General features: G+C 38.1%; 1 pseudogene; it reads right to left on the reverse strand.

Moving 5' to 3' along the window:
* Positions 1 to 4,460: 4,460 nt before the first annotated feature.
* Positions 4,461 to 5,102, reverse strand: LOC123766663 (polyadenylate-binding protein 2 pseudogene; annotated as a pseudogene).
* Positions 5,103 to 18,056: the final 12,954 nt, after the last annotated feature.

The following is an 18,056-nucleotide window of genomic DNA, read 5'->3' on the forward strand; positions in this document are numbered from 1 at the left end:
CAGCGTAGGATGACTAAGTTAATTCCCCAAATTAGAAATCTTTCATATGAAGAAAGATTAACAAAGCTTAAGTTGCATTCACTGGAAAGGCGAAGAGTTAGGGGTGACATGATAGAGGTTTACAAGTGGATGAATGGACATAACCGGGGGGATATTAATAGGGTATTAAAAGTATCAACACAGGACAGAACACGAAACAATGGGTATAAATTGGATAAGTTTAGATTTAGGAAAGACTTGGGTAAATACTGGTTCAGTAACAGGGTTGTTGATTTGTGGAACCAATTGCCGCGTAACATTGTGGAGGTGGGGTCCCTCGATTGTTTCAAGCACGGGTTGGACAAGTATATGAGTGGGATTGGGTGGTTATAGAATAGGAGCTGCCTCGTATGGGCCAATAGGCCTTCTGCAGTTACCTTTGTTCTTATGTATCTTGTAACTCTATCATCATTACCTAGCCTCAGAACTTTACATTTATCAGCATTAAACTTCATCTGCGAATCTTTTGACCATTTCAAAAGCCAATTTAGATCTTCTTGAAATGATAGTGAGTCTTCTTCCATGATAATTTCCCTACCGATTTTTGTATCATCTGCAAATTTGCAGATATTGCTACTCAAACCTGAATCTAAATCATTTATATATATATTATAAACAACAGAGGTCCCAGAACAGAGCCCTGAGGTACTCCACTAACAACATTATCCCACTCTGTTTTAACCCCATTTATACTAACTCTCTGTGTCCTTTGGAATAGCCATGCCCTAATCCAACTTCAATCCAATCCTTACCACTATCAACTGCCTCAACTGTGCTGGAATAAAAAGTTAGCAAATTTGTTAAACATGAACGGCCATTTATAAAACCATGTTGCGACTCATTTATTAATTTATGTTTTTCATGATGGAGACTAATTGTATTTGCAATTATTGATTCAAATAACTTTCCTACAATAGACGTTAGGCTAATTGGCCAATAGTTTGACGCAAGTGATCTATCTCCTTTCTTAAAAATTGGTACCACATTAGCTACCTTCCATGACTCTGGCACTCTGCCTGACTCTATTGATTTATTAAATATGGTAGACAGTGGCTCGGAAAGCTCCTCTTTGTATTCTTTAAGCACCCTGGCAAACACTTCATCCGGCCCTGGGGATTTGTTTGGTTTTAGTTTTTCTAATTGTTTAATTACATCCTCCCTGGTAACTGCTAAACTAGTCAACCTGTCCTCATCCCCACCCACATAGACTTGTTCGGCTGAAGGCATTTTGTTAAGTTCTTCTTTAGCAAATACAGATATAAAATATTTGTTAAAAATACTACTCATCTCCTTGTCATTATCCGTTATTTGACATGTCTCAGATTTTAATGGACCTATCCTTTCCCTAGTCTTAGTTCGATATAACTGAAAAACCCTTTAGGATTTGACTTTGCTTGCCCTGCTATGCGAACTTCATACTTTCTTTTTGCTTTCCTAATCTCTTTGTTAACATTTCTAACCAGTTGTATAAATTCCTGTTCTAAACTGACTTCCCCATTCCTAATCCTTTTGTACCAAGCTCTCCTTTTACCTATAAGGTTCTTTAAATTATTTGTTATCCACTTTGGGTCATTAGTATTCGATCTATTCAATTTGTATGGTATACTACGTTCCTGTGCTTTGTTTAGAATATTCTTAAATAAGTTATATATTAAATCCACATCGAAATCCCCTTTTACGTCACCTATCGCTGGGTTCATGTCTCGCTCCAAGACCAGCCCACACCCCATACCCAAGAGTTTCCAATCTATTTGACCCAAAAAATTTCTTAGGTTATTAAAATCAGCTTTTCGAAAATCTGGCACTTTAACAGAATTTTCTCCTACAGGTCTATTCCATTCTATGCTAAATCTGATTACTTTGTGATCACTGTTCCCTAGCTCACTCCCTATTTCGATGTCATTAATTTGTGTTTCCCTGTTAGTTAACACTAAATCTAAAATATTATTTTCCCGCGTTGGTTCCTTAATGTGTTGCGTAAGAAAGCAATCGTCAATTAACTCTACAAAATCTTCTGCTTCACTATTCCCTGTTTTGTTCACCCAGTTTATTCCACTAAAATTAAAGTCACCCATGACATAAATAATGTTAGATCTAGATGCTCTAGAAATTTCATCCCATAGATGCTTTGCTTCCATTCTGTCTAAATTTGGTGGTAACCAAAGTAACTATATATAACTCCTATTATAATATTATTTGCTTTTTCGTTTAATTCTATCCAAATAGTTTCTGTGTGTGGCTCAGTTTTGATTCCCTCTTTGAGACTACATTTCAAATTGTCCCTAACATATATGGCTACTCCCCCTCCTCGTCTAATATATCCATCTGTGTGAAATAGTTTAAATCCATTTATTTGATATTCAGCTAATAGTTCTCTATTTTCTACATTCATCCTCGTTTCGGTAAGTGCAATAATATCTATATTTTTCTGTGCAGACAAGAGCATTTAATTCGTTAATTTTATTTCTTAGACTTCTACTGTTAGTATAATATACCCTAAGTGAATTGTTATTTTGAGGCCCTTTTCTTTCCCTGATCATTTTGCCAATTCTTTTCTCCCACGAATTGTATTACCTCCTTCCTCCAAATCAATTCCCATACCACTATCTACTAACAGTTTAAACCCAAACAAACACCTCTAACCACTGGTTCCAACGAGTTCGCAACAGCAACAACCCCAGCCCTGGATAGATGCACCCCATCACGAGCATACATTTCATTTCTTCAATAGAAGTGTTCCCAGTTGTCTATGAAAGATATTGCATTTGATTTGCAATACATTTCCAGCCGGCAATTGACACCAAGTGCCCTCGACATCCCTTCATTTCCTACTCCCTTTCTTGGAAGAATGCCACATATGATCGGGATTCCTCCCTTGCTCCTAACTAATTCAATGGCTGTCCTAAATCTCTGTATTAGTTCCTCACTCCTAACTCGCCCAACATCATTACCTCCTGCACTAATACAAAAATGTGTCTAATACCTCCTGAAATGGGTTTGTTCCCATTTCCTGTCATAATATCATTCATGTTTTCAACAATATCACCAATTCCAGGTCCCGGATAGCAAACCCTTAATCTGTTTCCCCTATCTCTGGCACAAAACGTTCTGTCTAAATACCTCACCTGGGCATCTCCCACAACCAAAATTCGCTTCGGTACCGCCCTAACTTTCTGAGCAGCCTGAGGGGCCTGCGCTCCGCCGTTTCTCGTTGATTTCCTCGCTGCAGGCGCACTACAGCACTCGTCCTCCAACACGGCAAATGAATTTGCCGTCCTTAGGGCGTCTGTAGGCGGCCTTGTCAAGGTCTTCTTAAGACCCCTGTCTTTCACTACTCTCCACGATGAGGTCTCGTCAACACTGGTCTCCTCCTTCGTTTCCTCTCGAAGTCTCAGCCGTCGTACCTCCTCCCGCAGGGAATCCATCTCTGCTCTCAGAGCTCCAACCAAACTCACCAAATCATTAACTAATCCTTCCATTATTGCAATAATAATGTTACTCCAGAGCTCCAGCTAACACAATCTCTCACTGTGACAGCACCTGACTGACTGGAAAATGAACAAAGGTGAAGATTAGCTTCAATATTCAAAGTAACAATATTCTAAAGTGCTTTACACATACACTTAGATATAAATTAAACGATATAAACGCTAATGCATGCACAAAAACAGTTGATATTACTTCAGTAATAGAAAACAGGGAATTATTAGCTCAATGTCAAGCAAAGTTTTTCAAATCCAGATCTTTAGGCCCCGATTTGGCAAAGAATTTGCCAGTCACAATAACTTGGTTGTAACGATACAGGTACAATAAGGCCAGTGGGCATAGAGCTAGACCTCACTTCCCTGTAGACACTGATGGGTAAGTACATTGCTGCTATCCTTGATATCCTCGTGTTGTGTTGTCTATGTAATTCAATAGTGTTATCCAATTGTTCCTTGTGTCCACTAATGTGATCTTTGCAGTTCATTGGTTCTATAATTGTGTTCATCGGTGTTACGGCCTCACTAACCGGATTCTTTTAATTTAAAAAAAAATTCTTGACCCACATATCACAGTAACAAGGTTATCGTGAATAACCGAATACAATTACTGGCTCACTATAGCCCATGCTACATGGACATTATGTTCACAGTAACTGAATCTAAAACAACAAGTGCTAAATATGAAGAAGTGGTTTCGATTTAAAATGTATATATTGGATCAACTTATGGATAATGTATAAAGTTTACACCTATTCATTAAAACGCTATTAATGGTATGTAAAACAAAACCTTTTTAATAAATCTTTATTGATTATTTACATAGCTTTTCTATTTTCTAATAAAAATTTATATCATTTGATTTATGCACATATAAAGAGTCAATATCGTTTAGTAAAGCAGAATCTCCAACCGTCTGCATTTCTTCTATTATGTCCATTAATAAGGGCTGTAGAAGACCTTCCGGCTTCTGTATGGTGGTCTCATTGGTCGATATCCAGAATAAAAGTTTCGTGGCCCACGGTCAAAAGCCCTTATGACACGTGGAGGTCGATTGCTGGTGGTAATACCTGGCCGGTTTGAGCGCTTAGGCCTTACCTTAAGTTGCCGGCCTCTGAAGAGTGAGTCATCCAGTGCCATGGCCACCTCAACTGAGTCTTTTTCTGCAAACTCCATATATGCGAAGCCCTTTGGGTGGCCATTATATTTATTTGTAAGTATAGTAACTTTGTTCACGAAACCACATCCCTGAAAGTGTTGACCAAGTTCTTCTCCTGTCGCCCCATAGTCAACATTACCCACATATATGGAACGACCATCCACTTCTATCTTTTCTTTAGTAGACATATTGAATGGTAATGTTGCTCCTGCAGCGCCTGGAGGTTTATCCAAAGTCACTTGTTTTTTCACCTTTGTTTGACTTTGACGAATTGCCTTCAGAACTTCTTCCATTTTACTGACATAAGCTTTAATTTCCACCAGCTTTGTTTCAATTGACGTGTCCTCGTCTCTGCTACATTCAGAGCTCTCGTCATCGTCGTCGCTACAATCAACATCATAAGTCAGTTCTTCATCTTCCATTGTCACAGTAAATAGAGTTGACTGGGATATAACAAGGAATAGTGACCAATGCACAGTTGATGAGAGGTTGGAGAATAAATAAAATTTGGGATCGCGTCGTGATAATATGAGGCTGTAATGAGCAGTCCGGCCGGTGGTACGTCTAGGTTGTGGCAGACCCAAGGTGTTGCCTCTGGCTGAGGTGTGTTAAGAATGGTCCCATGCAGAGTCAGAAGGCCTTATATTCTCATACACCTGACGTGGTTTTAACGGCCACTTCTTGTGTATTTGTCAACGAGTGTAAAACCTGCGGACGTCTTTTAAAAAATAAGAATCAAGGAAATTGCAGAAGGCCTATTGACCCATACGAGGCAGCTCCTGTTTATATTCACCCAATCCCATTCATATATATTTCCAACCTACGCTTGAAATCATCAAGAGAACCTATTTATATTATGTTACGCGGAAATTGGTTCCACAAAACAACAACCCTGTTACCGGACCACTATTAACCCAGGTCTTTCCTAAATCTAAACATAACCAATTTATACCGATTGTTTCGTGTACTGTCTGGTCCATACGAGGCAGCTGCTATTAGCCCATACGAGGCAGCTGCTATTGCGCCCATACGAGGCAGCTGCTATTGGCCCATACGAGGCAGCTGCTATTGGCCCATACGAGGCAGCTGCTATTTATAACCACCCAATCCCACTCATATACATGTCCATTGAAACATGTCCAGAGCCGAAACCCCCACCAAAACGAATACCAGCTTCCATGCCCACTAAAACCGCGTGGGGTCTACCATAAGAACATAAGAACAAAGGTAACTGCAGAAGGCCTATTGGCCCATACGAGGCAGCTCCTATAATTCAAGAAGATTATATTACCCATTCATTCAAGATTATCCATTCAAGAAGAGGGGGCACACGGCCCTTCACCATCGGCCATGGTGAAGGGTGAGAAGATAGTACAGGACAAAAAGAAAGATGGAGGACACAAGAATCATGTTCAAAGCAGTCGGCCTCCCATTTCATCCAGCAAGCACACTGGGGCCAATAGGAGTAGCAATTCCAGTGTCAAAGTTACCACCGAGAAGGGTCTAAAAGCTACTAGGCCCCAAACCTGCACAACATTAAATAGTGCTCCCACTGAACTGGACGCTCTCTGGCCAATGCTCAAAACTTTGGTCACTGAGTTGATCGAAAGTCTGCTGACTTCACATGGAATCAAGCAAACCACAGAGACTCGAAGACAATTGAGCACAAGCTCAAAAAATTCGAAGATGTAATATCCACACCGTCAAGACAGCAGGGCAGGAGACACCCCCATAAAAAACAGATAGAGTCCAGCTCGTCGGAAAACGACATTGATGAGTCAATTTCAGGTCCACTAAGAACCTATACACCAATTGCAACTTCCATGGCGTGTTCATCAGACTCCATGGATACCACGGAATTACCAGCAAATTCCAAGAACTTAGAGGTCTAAAGATCCTGCAATGGAATGCGCAAGGACTGCGCACTAAATTGCAACACTTGCAATGCATAGCAGCAACCAAGGACATAGACATCCTGATACTACAGGAGAGCTTGCTTCGAGCCGGATTAGAACCTAAAATCTCAGGCTATCGAGGCTTCTTCCTTCCATGGATCAATGGGCAATCCAGGGGATGTGCAATCTATGTAAAATGTGACCTGATCTCCAAATCCATAACCAGCACACCCAATTGTGGAGCAGGGACAGAGGTAATAGGAGCCACCATTGAGCTAAGACACGACAAACTTGAAGTGTTCAATGTGTACAGGTCTCCACAAGCCGAAATGGATCTCTCTGTGTTATTTGGACACGCGACAACAACAAACACAATCATTTGTGGAGATTTTAATGCCCATCATCGATTGGCACTGGACTCGAACAGAACAAATGAAGCCGGCATACACATTACACATCTACTGGACCAGCTTCCAGAAATACAAACCCTAAACAAGAATGAACCTACCCACATCCAAGGAGGCAGATTAGACCTAACCTTCGTTTCAGCCTCCCTAAGAGATGCAGCAACATGGTCAGTTGAGCCCACACTCACAAGCGACCACTATGGGGTCCAAATTGATCTTCAGTTAGACCTACCCACCCCATCTTCGCCTCCATCTGAAGCCTGGAACTTTGCTTTAGCAAACTGGGACCGATTTCAAAAACTCATTTCAGAGTGGCAAAGAAACTATGATCTTTCCGAAGACATTAATCAGGCAGAACAAGAATTTGTCAAAGCGATTCAAAGTGCAGCCAACCACTCAATCCCACTGAAAAAACAGTTCACCGGACACCATAAAGATCATTGGTACTATTGCGAACGTGTCAAAGAACTCAACCATAGACACAATAGAACAAGAAAGCTGTACAAAAAGCAGCCAAGTGACCGCAACAGGATCTTACTTTGTGAGGTCAAGGAACATGTACATCGAGAGACCAGACAAATAAAAGAACAAAAGTGGCTGGAATGGTGTTCACACCTGAATGAACACACCTCTCTCGGAGAGATGTGGCAGCAAATTCACCGAGCCAAAGGGAATAAAACACCTAAAGCTCCACACCCCAAGGATCCTCAACAGGAAGCCGAAGTACTGGCAACCAGGTTTGCAGAGAGAGCAGCCAGCAATCAACTTCCACCAGATGTATTAGCAGTACAGACCGGACTAGAGGAAGAAAGGTGGCACAGAATCCTTACAGCATGTGAAGAAGTCTCTGACACTAATGCCCCCTTCACATTGGATGAGCTCAATCGGGCTAAGAAAAACTCCAAGGATACATCCCCTGGAGCCGACAAAATAACCTATAAAATGATTAGAAACCTCGGCCCAGAGGGAGACGCTGCATACCTAAGGTTAATTAATTTAACTTGGACTTCTCAAACTAGACCTTCTGCTTGGAATAGAGCAGACATAGTGCCGATCCCAAAACCCAAAGATCCAGCTAATCCCAGGCCCATCTCTCTCCAAAGCTGTGCAGCCATGACGGCTGACAGAATGGCACTCAACAGACTGGAGTGGAAAATGTCTAAACTGCACCATGATATGTATGCCTATAGAAGAGGGGTTGGCACAGTGGAATGTATTACAACTCTGTTAGCCCACTTGAATGACAGACCAGGAATGCTGATATTCCTGGACCTCGAAAAAGCCTTTGAACTGTCTAGCGCCCCAGCTATTCTCTGCTGCCTCATTGACAAAGAGGTCAGAGGCAACCTGCTCTCCTGGACCAAAAACTGTCTCATAAACAGAGAAGCAAGAGTAAAACTTCATGGCACAGTCTCTGAGTACAAAAGACATGAAAATGGTACACCGCAAGGAGGTATTCTCAGCCCTCTTCTCTTCAACTGTTTAATGGAAAGAATAATGAGGTTGAAACTCCCACATCACTGCAGGCTGCTAAACTACGCGGACGACTTTGTCATCATCATAAAAGGAAGGGATGCGGCGCGCCTTATACCCAAATGCTTAGACTGCATCAGTAAAGAGGCAAAACAGATTGGGATCTAACTCAACCCCTCAAAGTCAAAGGCCATGCCCATAAAAATAGCGAAGCCCAACATCCAACTCACAGTACAGGGTCAACCAATTGAATGGGTCGACACCTATCAGTATCTAGGAATCATCCTGGACACATACATGAATTTTAATGCTGAGGTCACTTACTTGAGAGAGCGAACTGCGGCCCGGACGGCAATCCTCAGGTCGCTAACCTCCCTTTCTGGAGGAGCCAATCTGCAAGTCCTTCGCACATACTATGTTCAGGCAGTCAGATCAGTGATCGATTATGCCGAACCTGCACTCACAAATCTATCACACCAACAGTGGAAAATGCTTGAAGTTGCCCAAAACAATGCTATGAGAGTTGCACTGGGAGCCCCCATGTGGACCAGGCTTGAAACTCTTAGACTGGAGACGGGTTTGCCCTCTCTACAAGAAAGAATATCACAAAGGACAGCTACAATTATCAGTAAGATTATTATTTCTTCTGATCCAATCCCAGTACGGCAGGCCTTGGTGGTTGGACTAGGCCAAAACAATGGAAACTCTTGGGTTGCAAGAGCAGGAAAAGTCCTAAACAGACTACATTTAAAAAAACATGATTCTTGATAGAGAGGGTGATCATCCACACCCAAATTACACTCCTTCCGCGCCGTGGGAAGAGCCTACTTTCAAAATAGTAATAGAAAGTCTCCCAATGAAAAAGGCTGTCTATGATCCGACAATCCTAAGGCGCATAATAGAAGAGCAAATGTATAGCATAGCAGGAGCCACCCACATCTTCACAGACGGATCGGTGGACACAGAATATGAGAGTGCTGGCGCTGCTCTTTGCACGACCAGCGTACAGGCATATTGGAGACTGGGAGGACTAGTATCATCAACCCAAACTGAGCTGTTTGCCATACAACAGGCATTCGCATATGTGATTGCACAAAACACTCAAAATGCAATCATACACACAGACTCAAAGCTGCACTTCAAATACTAGGACAAAAACAGTGGAAAGATAATGTGGAAATAATTACCACCATTTTGTATCTTGGAGCAGTCGCTAAAGGCAAAGGACTCAACATAACTTTAAACTGGATCCCATCCCATATTGGAATCCCATTAAATGAAAAAGCTGACGAAATTGCTAAATTGGCAACTCGTCATCCAGTGATACATAAAACAATTCAACCCAGCCTAGAGAACATAAAAAACATCATCACCAAAAAACTCTCACATCTCAACAAAGCCTACCTACACCAGAGAATAGCTGAAGGTTCGCCATCTGCAACATGGTATCTTCAGGCAACCAAATTAGAAAGGTTAAATATCCCAAAAGGAATCCACAGGGAAATAGCAGTGAGGTTATATAGACTACGTCTAGGTTACAGATGCAACTGGGAGATTGGTGAACCCCGACAGAGAGAGTGCATCTTCTGCCAAACTGTCACAGAAAAGCCATTACTTCACTATCTTCTGGAATGTGAAGCAACCAATGACCTTAGAAGAGCTTTAAGAGTTCCTGAAACATGCAGTGGCCACCCTGAAGCCATCAACACAGCCACTCTCCTGGTCAACAAAGGTGTCCGGCAGCTGGACACCCTCATAAAGGCTGTGAAGCAGTATCCTCCCCCGCGATAACAGCTTGATGGTTAAATGCAACCTCAGAATACTGAGAAAAAAAAAAAATTGTACCACTTACGGGCTATTCATGCCCGTGCCACCTCTTGGGTGGCTTAATCTTTATCAATCAATCTTTCCTCGTCACAATCGACTCGAGAATTGTCTAGGACGGACCGAAACGTCGTCGTCCCATCAACTTCTAGTGTGTTGTCTGGTCAGTCAAGCTGTACCCGGCCAGGCGTTGCTGTGGCTCAGCAACACATGTGCATTGCTGTGCAACAGCATCCCTCCCCTTGTCTCCCAGTCCTTCCCACCATTCCCTTCTCCCCAGTCCCCTCGTCCTCCCAACCATTCCTCACTTTCCCGTCCCCTCGTCCTCCCAACCATTCCTCACTTCCCCGTCCCCTCGTCCTCCCAACCATTCCTCACTTCCCCGTCCCCTTGTTCTCGCAACCATTCCCCACTCTACCGTCCTCTCGTCCTTTCCAGCATCTCCCACTCTCCCGTCCCCTCGTCTTCCCTACCATTCTCCACCTCCCCATCCCCTCATCCTCCCCACCATCCCCCACTTCCCTATCCCCTTGTCCTCCCCCATCAATCTCCATTCCCCTGTCACAGGTGTGGCATCTATACTTATACTCACAAAATGAACGGTATGGTATACAACACAGTTCAATTCCAACACAATGTCACACAAAATAATCCAATAATATTTAAAATAAATCAAAACCTATGAAAATTAAATTGATCAATGCAATCGGAAATATTGAAATGGAATTCTTAACAAATTTAGTATGGCATGTGTGTTGCTATTACGTGTAACAGATGGTACGGTTTAAAAAAAAAACATGTTTTTACCTGTCACAGGTGTGGCATCTATATAGTAGGTATATAAAAACACGCTCATATTCGAATGGAACGTTGTGTCAGAATTTCAAAGCAATCGGTGAAGAACTTTGGGAAATGTGTTGCTCTTACGTCCTACAGATGGCACTGTTTTTCAAAAAAACATGTTTTTTTCCTGTCACAGGTGAGGCATGTATATAGTAGGTATATAAAAACACGCACATATTCGAATTCAACGTCGTGTCAAAATTTCAAAGCAATCGGTAAAGAGGTTTCGAAGATTTCTCTCACATGAAAATTACATGAAAAACACGTTAAAAAAATGTATTGTTGTTCCTTTCAGACGTGACATCAATATAGTATGTATACAAAACCCTGCCCGGATGCAAATGGAACATTGTGTGAAAATTTCAAAGCAATCGGTGAAGAACTTTCGGAGATTATGGATTTTGAACAAACGAACATTTCCATTTTTGTTTATATAGAAAGTTATATTGGGTATGAAAAAACATAAGAATGGAAGTAACTGCAAAAGGCCTATTAGCACATTATTCCTCTTGCTGCTTCTATGTTGGTTCAGGGTCTTGAAGTGGGTAGAATATAGTTGTGCATTAATTGGCAGTTGACTGCTGGTGTTGACTTTTTGATGTGTAGTGCCTCGCTGATGTCGAGTCTCCTGCTATCGCTGTATATATCGATGATTTCTGTGTTGCTTGTTAAGATTTCTCTGGTGATGGTCTGATTGTGAGAAGAGATTATATGTTCCTTGATGGAACCCTGTTGTTTGTACATTGTTAATTGCCTATATGCTGAGTTCTTTGGGGCTTACAGTCCCCAACCGGGCATGTGAAGGCATAGACGACGTTGGGTTCCTTCAAGGCGTTCTGTTTGGTGTCTGGGGAGTTTTTCATGAGTAGTTTGGCCGTTTTTTTGTTTTGGTAGTAAAATTGTCAATTGTATTTTCTGATTTTTGTCTGTAGGGATAACGTTCCTATCAATGATGTCTTTCAGGACCCTTTCCTCTATTTTATGAGCCATCAAAAAGAAGCTTCTGTAAAACAGTCTGATAAGGGGAACAAGTGTTGTGTTAGTTGACTCTTCAGATATTATATGGCATTTCACCTTTCTTTTTATGACGTCTGTAACAAAACCGTTAGAAAAGCCATTATTGACTAGGACCTGCCTTACCCTACAGAGTTCTTCATCGACTTGCTTCCATCCTGAGCTGTGGCTGAGAACACGGTCGACATAAGCGTTAACAACACTCCTCTTGTACCTGTCTGGGCAGTCACTATTGGCATTGAGGCACATTCCTATGTTTGTTTCCTTAGTGAAGACTACAGTGTGGAAGCCTCCATTCCTTTCCGTGACTGGATATATATTATATATATATATATATATATATATATATATATATATATATATATATATATATATATATATATATATATATATATATATATATATATATATATATATATATATATATATATATATATATATATATATATATATATATATATATATATATATATATATATATATATATATATATATATATAAGCAAAAAGTCTTAGTCGACATGAACTTGAAACCGGCCATATACTGCAGGTATGTTGACGACATTTTAACACAGGTACCTGATGTCAGACATCTGCAGGAGCTGAAGGAGGCATTTGAGCAGAGTTCCGTGCTGCGTTTCACTTACGAGATGGAAAAAGATGGGAAGCTGCCCTTTCTAGATGTAACAGTCATGGAAAAGAGGTTTCCACACTGCAGTCTACACTAAGGAAACGAACATAGGAATGTGCTTAAATGCCAACAGCGACTGCCCAGACAGGTACAAGAGGAGTGTTGTTAACGCATATGTCGACCGTGCTCTAAGCCACAGCTCAGAATGGAAGCAAGTCGACGAAGAACTCTGTAGGGTAAGACAGGTCCTAGTCAACAACGGCTTCTCCAATGGTTTCGTCGAAGACATCATAAGAAGGAAAGTGAAACGCCATGCAACCTCTGAAGAGACAACTAACACAACACCTATACCCCCTATTAGACTATTTTACAGGAACTTCTTTTCCACAGCTCATAAAACAGAGGAAAGGGTCCTGAAAGATATTGTTAATGCCACCTCTTGTTCTGTCTTGTGTTGATGAAATTAATACCCTATTAATGCCACCTCACCCCATCCACCTCACTCAAATGTAGATATAAACAAAATCGGAGATGCGTAAGTTCTATTCAGTTGTGTATTTGTAAACTAAAGTCTTTGAAAATGTAATAAGTTTTACGAAACGCGCTCGTGTCGCGTCAGACTAGAAATAAAAATGAATTTTGGAGAATTGATTTTTGAATTACCTCCAACAGTGAAAAGAAATGTACGAAAGATTGAGAAAATTCGTGTTAGAATTATTAATCTTACTTTTTCGGTAATATTTAATAATATATGTCTACAGGAAAAACTGCTACCAAAATATACTAATATATATATATATATATATATATATATATATATATATATATATATATATATATATATATATATATATATATATATATATATATATATATATATATATATATATATATATATATATATATATTTACTTTTATTGTACTTGTCTTTTCACCTGACACCGTACGGGTATAAATCAACGAGTTCTGTAATATCTTTTCACTTGAGAATGAACCATGGAGGTTCGAAACGTTGTGCAAATTGTATAAATAAGTGAAATACATAGTAATTCACTTTTTTCTTCACCTTGAAATAACGAAAATTTTGGTGAAATCCTCTTTCAGCTAAGCCTTTATGCTAGAAAAATACTTAAAGGGATAGAAGCCCTAAATCAGAAGAGAGTAAATACTGAATATGCGGTCATATTCAATGAGACATGTTTAAAAGAAAACCTGCTGCCAGTATACACCAATATATATATATATATATATATATATATATATATATATATATATATATATATATATATATATATATATATATATATATATATATATATATATATATATATATATGTCGTACCTAATAGCCAGAACGCACTTCTCAGCCTACTTTGCAAGGCCCGATTTGCCTAATAAGCCAAGTTTTCCTGAATTAATATATTTTTTCTAATTTTTTTCTTATGAAATGATAAAGCTACCCATTTCATTATGTATGAGGTCAATTTTTTTTATTGGAGTTAAAATTAATGTAGATATATGACCGAACCTAACCAACCCTACCTAACCTAACCTAACCTATCTCTATCGTTTAGGTTAGGTTAGGTAACAGAAAAAGTTAGGTTAGGTTAGGTTAGGTAGGTTAGGTAGTCGAAAAAACCTTAATCCATGAAAATTTTGGGTTATTAGGCAAATCGGGTCTTGCATAGTAGGCCGAGAAGTGCGTTCTGGCTACTAGGTACGACATTATATATATATATATATATATATATATATATATATATATATATATATATATAGCTTTATCATTTCATAAGAATTTTTTTTTAGAAAATATATTATGAAAATATATAATGCATAGTAGGCCGAGAAGTGCGTTCTGGCTACTAGGTACGACATTATATATATATATATATATATATATATATATATATATATATATATATATATAGCTTTATCATTTCATAAGAATTTTTTTTTAGAAAATATATTAATTCAGGAAAACTTGGCTTATTAGGCAAATCGGGCCTTGCATAGTAGGCTGAGAAGTGCGTTATGGCTACTAGGTACGACATATATATATATATATATATATATATATATATATATATATGTCGTACCTAGTAGCCATAACGCACTTCTCAGCCTACTATGCAAGGCCCGATTTGCCTAATAAGCCAAGTTTTCCTGAATTAATATATTTTCTAAAAAAAAATTCTTATGAAATGATAAAGCTACCCATTTCATTACGTATGAGGTCAATTTTTATTTATTGGAGTTAAAATTAACGTAGATATATGACCGAACCTAATTAACCCTACCTAACCTAACCTAACCTATCTTTATAGGTTAGGTTAGGTTAGGTAGCCGAAAAAGTTTGGTTAGGTTAGGTTAGGTAGGTTAGGTAGCCGAAAAACAATTAATTCGTGAAAACTTGGCTTATTAGGCAAATCGGGCCTTGCATAGTAGGCTGAGAAGTGCGTTCTGGCTACTAGGTACGACATATATATATATATATATATATATATATATATATATATGTCGTACCTAGTAGCCAGAACGCAATTCTCAGCCTACTATGCAAGGCCCGATTTGCCTAATAAGCCAAGTTTTCCTGAATTAATATATTTTCTCTAATTTTTTTCTTATGAAATGATAAAGCTACCCATTTCATTATGTATGAGGTCAATTTTTTTTTATTAGAGTTAAAATTAACGTAGATATATGACCAAACCTAACCAACCCTACCTAACCTAACCTAACCTATCTTTATAGGTTAGGTAAGGTTAGGTAGCCGAAAAAGTTAGGTTAGGTTAGGTTAGGTAGGTTAGGTAGTCGAAAAAATATTAATTCATGAAAACTTGGCTTATTAGGCAAATTGGGCCTTGCATAGTAGGCCAAGAAGTGAGTTCTGGCTATTAGGTACGACATATATATATATATATATATATATATATATATATATATATATATATATATATATATATATATATATATTTATATATATATATATATATATATATATATATATATATATATATATATATATATATATATATATATATATATATATATATGTCGTACCTAGTAGCCAGAACGCACTTCTATGCCTACTATGCAAGGCCCGATTTCCCTAATAAGCCAAGTTTTCATGAATCAATTGTTTTTCGACTACCTAACCTACCTAACCTAACCTAACCTAACTTTTTCCGCTACCTAACCTAACCTAACCAATAAAGATAGGTTAGGTTAGGTTAGGTAGGGTTGGTTAGGTTCGATCATATATCTACGTTAATTTTAACTCCAATAAAAAAAAAATGACCTCATACATAATGAAATGGGTAGCTTTATCATTTCATAAGAAAAAAAATAGAGAAAATATATTAATTCAAGAAAACTTGGCTTATTAGGCAAATCGGGCCCTGCATAGTAGGCTGAGAAGTACGTTCTGGCTATTAGGTACGACATATAAATATATATATATATATATATATATATATATATATATATATATATATATATATATATATATATATATATATATATATATATATATATATATATATATATATATATATATATATATATATATATATATATATATATATATATATATATATATATATGTCGTACCTAATAGCCAGAACGCACTTCTCAGCCTACTATTCAAGGCCCGATTTGCCTAATAAGCCAAGTTTTCATGAATTAATGTTTTTTCGTCTACCTAACCTACCTAACCTAACCTAACCTAGCTTTTTTTGGCTACCTAACCTAACCTTACCTATAAATATAGGTTAGGTTAGGTAAGGGAGGGTTGGTTAGGTTCGGTCATATATCTACGTTAATTTTAACTCCAATAAAAAAAATTGACCTCATACATAGAGAAAAGGGTTGCTTTATCATTTCATAAGAAAAAAATTATAGTAAATATATTAATTCAGGAAAACTTGGCTTATTAGGCAAATCGGGCCTTGAATAGTAGGCTGAGAAGTGAGTTCTGGCTACTAGGTACGACATATATATATATATATATATATATATATATATATATATATATTATATATGTCGTACCTAGTAGCCAGAACTCACTTCTCAGCCTACTATGCAAGGCCCGATTTGCCTAATAAGCCAAGTTTTCATGAATTAATTGTTTTTCGACTACCTAACCTACCTAACCTAACCTAACCTAACTGTCAAAAAATTGACCTAATACATAATGAAATGGGTAGATTTATCATTTCATAAGAAAAAAATTAGAGAAAATATATTAATTCAGGAAAACTTGGCTTATTAGGCAAATCGGGCCTTGCATAGTAGACTGAGAAGAGCGTTCTGGCTACTAGGCACGACATTATATATATATATATATATATATATATATATATATATATATATATATATATATATATATATATATATATATATATATATATGTCGTACCTAGTAGTCAGAACGCACTTCTCAACCTACTATGCAAGGCCCAATTTGCCTAATTAGCCAAGTTTTCATGAATTAATTGTTTTTCGGCAACCTAACCTAACCTAACCTAACTTTTTCGGCTACCTAACCTAACCTAACCTATAAAGATAGGTTAGGTTAGGTTAGGTAGGGTTGGTTAGGTTCGGTCATATATCTACGTTAATTTTAACTCCAATAAAAAAAAATTGACTTCATACATTATGAAATGGGTAGCTTTATCATTTCATCAGAAAAAAATAGAGAAAATATATTAATTCAGTAAAACTTGGCTTATTAGGCAAATCGGGCCTTGCAAAGTAGGCTGAAAAGTGTGTTCTGGCTACTAGGTACGACATATATATATATATATATGTCGTACCTAGTAGCCAGAACTCACTTCTCAGCCTACTATGCGAGGCCCGATTTGCCTAATAAGCCAAGTTTTACTGAATTAATATATTTTCTCTAATTTTTTTCTTATGAAATGATAAAGCTACCCATTTCATTATGTATGAGGTCAATTTTTTTTTATTGGAGTTAAAATTAACGTAGATATATGACCGAACCTAACCAACCCTACCTAACCTAACCTAACCTATCTCTATAGGTTAGGTTAGGTTAGGTAGCCGAAAACGTTAGGTTAGGTTAGGTTAGGTAGGTTAGGTTGTCGAAAAAACATTAATTCATGAAAACTAGGCTTATTAGGCAAATCAGGCCTTGCATAGTAGGCTGAGAAGTGAGTTCTGGCTATTAGGTACGACATATATATATATATATATATATATATATATATATATATATATATATATATATATAATATTTATTGTGACGGTAAAGAGTTGGTGTTTGGCTG

Source organism: Procambarus clarkii, chromosome 62 (genome assembly GCF_040958095.1).
Source record: "Procambarus clarkii isolate CNS0578487 chromosome 62, FALCON_Pclarkii_2.0, whole genome shotgun sequence".
Classification (NCBI taxonomy): domain Eukaryota; kingdom Metazoa; phylum Arthropoda; class Malacostraca; order Decapoda; family Cambaridae; genus Procambarus; species Procambarus clarkii.